The following is a 4,158-nucleotide window of genomic DNA, read 5'->3' on the forward strand; positions in this document are numbered from 1 at the left end:
CAGGGACTGCACGCTAAGCAGTTACGTATTTTTTCTTATTTTTATTTTTTTATATCTGCTGTGTTTTTCCTGAATGTATGTCTATGCACCAGGCCAGAAGAGGATGTTGGATTACCTGGTCTGCAGTCAAATATGGTTGTGAGCCAGCATATGAGTGATCAGGATCGAATCCTGGTCCTCTGAAGGAGAAACCAGTGCTTTTAACTGCTAAGTCATCTCTCCAATCCCCTGTTTTGTTTTTTGTTTGTTTTGTGTGGGTACTTTTTTTTTTTCTTGAGACATGGTTTCTCTACGTAGCCCTGGTTGTCTTGGAACTTGCTCTGTAGATCAGGATAGCCTCGAACTCAAATATATCTGCCCACCCCTGCTTCTCAGTGCTGGGATTAAAGGTGTGCACCACCACTGCCTGGGGTTTCCCTAGCTTTTTCTTTATTTTTTTTAAAATATGTTTCTTTGTTTATTTAAATTTTTTGCTTATTCTTTGTCCTTTTCACATCGTGCCTCCTAATCCCACCTCCCCAATAAAACAAAATAAAATTTAAGACAAAGAAAAGAAAAAAAAAGGAATGGGAACAAACTCGTCATGGAAGCTGCAGTGAGACACAGTGAGTCACGCAGCAAACCCCTTCATCCATACATCTTTACATGAAAGCATTTATCATGAAAAATCATCCATCTGGTCCGAGGCCCCTGCCTGGTCTCTACTGCACCATTGGCGCTGGGCCTTCACAGAACTTTTCCTGGACATTCCACTGCTGCCCTGTGTCCTGGAGATCCTGCATCCCTGGGTCCAGCCAATCACAGATGGGGTGGATGTTGGGGTGGGCTCACACACAACCCTGGTTCTGGGCCTGGGTAGTTGCACGGTTGGCCGTCCGCCAGCTCTCCCCTCCCTTTGCCACCAGGTGGGCTCTCCCGCACTGCCCTGGCTAGTTCGCCCCTTGTAGCCACGAGCCAGCAGCAGGGCCAATCTTCTGGCCTTCACATCCCCAGGTTCGTTTCTCACACCTACATCTTCAGGGCCAGCTCTACTGTGTTGTCCAGGCAAGAGGTAGGGGCCGCTCTCCTGAGTTGCAGCTGATGAGGGGCGGGGACAGCTCTCCTGCTCTTATGACCTCAGGACCAGCTCTCCCACTTGCTTCAGGCATTGCTGGGCACATGGGGGGGGGGGGGTGCGCGCGCGCATGCATATGGTCTCTTTCCCCGGCCCATGCCACCACAGGGCAGATGAGCAATGCACCCCTCGCTTTTGTGTGGCCCTTAGAGAGCAGAACTCGAGTTCTCGTGTTCACTCAGCAGATACTCACCAGCCCAGGTGTCAAGATTTGCTCCTTGGAGAAACAGCTGGGTCTGACTCCCTAACTAACCTTTATTGTGCCTTGTTTTCTGCTCTCCCAGCGGTTCTGAGGAGGAGGCAGACACGGCTGTATCACTGAAAGTCTTCCTGATGACTTGGGCGTATGTTGAGGACAGAAACAACTCAGTCTACCACACGGCCTAAAAATAGGCCCAACCAGCAAAAAGCTAGCCGCCCAGGGTGTGGAGGTTCTTGCCAGTGATGGAGAGACCTCTGAGGTACTACCACCCTCAGGGAACCACAGTCCTGAAGACCACCGTCAGAGTTCCTACCCTCGGACAGCCCCTACTGTGACCCCACAACAAGGCCACTGCTGGCCTTACACCTCTCAGGGTTTGGTTGTCCAGGCTCCATTGGGTTTGCTAGCTTGCCCTGGTCACCAGAAGGTTCTATCTATTTTAAATCCCTAGTGTACAGTCTTAAAGGAACAGCTGAAGTAAGTGCTTAAAATAGAGGGCCCTCTGTGTTCTGTACTCACCCCACCCCTCACTTACCCTGCTGTCTGCCTGCCAGGGAGCAGAGAACTGAGTCTCAGAGCTGTGAGGAACCAAGGCAAAAGGGCAGACATTATTACAGGGAGTGTACCCACAGGGTAGAACTGTTGTCTACTTAACGTATGTGTGTGTGCACGTGTGTGTGTGTGTGTGTGTTGGGGGGGGGGACAGAGAGACAGAGACAGAGAGACACAGAGAGAGAGAGACTTCCAACATATGGTTTTATTCAAGAATGAATCTTTTTGTGTGCTTTAAAAGACAGTCTTGCTATGTAGCCCAGACTGGCCTTGAACTCACTATGTTGTCCCCTACCTCAGCCATGACTATGGCTCAATGGGTAAAGGTGCTTGTCGTACAAGCCTGCCACGTGTGCACCCACACGCAAATAACACACACTAACAGAAACAATAATATTAACAATAACTATAAAACAAGATAGACAGCCGGGCGGTGGTGGCGCACACCTTTAATCCCAGCACTCGGGAGGCAGAGGCAGGCGGATCTCTGTGAGTTCGAGACCAGCCTGGTCTACAAGAGCTAGTTCCAGGACAGGCTCCAAAGCCACAGAGAAACCCTGTCTCGAAAAACCAGAAAAAAAAACAAACAAACAAGATAGATAGTACCAGAAGAACAGCTGCAGCTGGAATTCTAATTGGTCTTCATAATAAACACTCAGAGTCAGATATAGGGGTGAAAGCTGAGAGATCAGAGAAGCAGAGCAGCCAGCCACTAGTTCTTACCTCTACAAAATCCTCAGACTGCACAGACACCCTGTCTCTACTAGTCTTCAGATTGAACGCCATTTCTATGAAACCTCTCAGGGGAAAGCTCCTGTCTGCCCCTGCCTTATATTCCTCTCTCAGCCCGGCCATATCCCTTCCCACCCATCTCCACCTCCCTGGTACTGGGATTAACGATGTGAGCCACCACTGCTTGGTTCTGTTTCTTTTTTAAACTGATTCAATCTCTTGTAGCCCAGGGTGGCTGTGAGTTCAAGGAGCCTCTGTCTCCTGAGTGCTGGGATTAAAGGTGTGTGCCACCACTGCCTGGTCTCTATGGCTAACTAGTGCGGCTAGCCCCACACTCTGATCTTCAGGCAAGCTTTATTTGTTACAGCACAAACAAAATCTCATCATTACAAACAGCACCCAAGGTTGAACTCTGACCTCCAGACACAAGCAAATTCCATAAACCTGCATGCAAAGAGACTAAGTCACCAGTATTTGGTTGGCTACTGAGGGACAGAAGTTAGATCTGGGTCCAGACGTGGGCACCCAAAGCTGGGCTGACTGACACCTGGCCCCACGCCATCCTTAAATGTGGCTTGCACATGTAGCCAGGAATTTGCAGCCAGGGGCTCTTTTCTCCTCCTGGGAGTTCCTAGCTCCAAAGGATGAGATTGTTTTGTAGACAAAAATAGGATCACATGCTCTCAAGTTTAAAGGAAGTCCCTGGCTGCGGCCCTTGCGCGACCAGTCGGCTATGCCTGCCAGGCCCTCAGTGCTTCTCTTCCCCACTCTGGCTGGCTGCACAGCATGCTGCTGTGCCCCCAAAGGCTCTCGACGGTTCTTGACGCTCCAGAGTGACCGTCGCCTCCACAAACAGGTTTTGCACAAGACCATAGCAGCCCCCAGAGAGGGGTGCGTATTTATTATTCATTTTCCCACAGTGCTATTGTACAGCCTTCTCACACAGATTGTTTACCAGACCTTTTGGCTATTTCTGCAGGTCAGAGCTGAAGTCAATCAGTCAGTTTCGCCACCTCTCAGGATACTCAAAAGGCTCTTGAAGCTATTTCAGGAGGTCAGGGAGGGCTATAAAAGCAAACAAAGCCTTCTGAGCAGAGGGAGTCTTCTTAGGGGGTGGGACAGGTTTTAGCGCACGTAACTTTTTTGTATGTGTTTGTGTCTGTGTTCTGTGGGGAGGAACATGTCCGTCTGCAGGTGCATGTCTTATGAGCATGAAGGTCAAAGGTCAACCCAGGTGTCATTCCTCAGGAGTTACCCATCTTGTTTTCTCAGATGGAATCTCTTTTTTGGCCTAGAGCTCAACCAGTAGGCAAGGCTGGCCAGCTAGTGAGCCACAGAGATCCTCCTGCCTCCACTTCTCCAGTGCTGGAACTATAAATGTGGACCACTCTACCCAGCACTTTTTTTACGTAGGTGCTAAGGATCAAACTCATTTGAAGCACTGTGTTCACATCGTCCAGTCCTCCTGTAATATTAATAAAGATAGAATCTCATGTAGTCAGGACTGGCCTCATACTTGAAGTTTCTGGTCCTAGTCCTCCTGCCTCCTTCTTCCAGT

This window comes from Microtus pennsylvanicus, chromosome 19 (genome assembly GCF_037038515.1).
Source record: "Microtus pennsylvanicus isolate mMicPen1 chromosome 19, mMicPen1.hap1, whole genome shotgun sequence".
In the NCBI taxonomy this organism is placed as follows: domain Eukaryota; kingdom Metazoa; phylum Chordata; class Mammalia; order Rodentia; family Cricetidae; genus Microtus; species Microtus pennsylvanicus.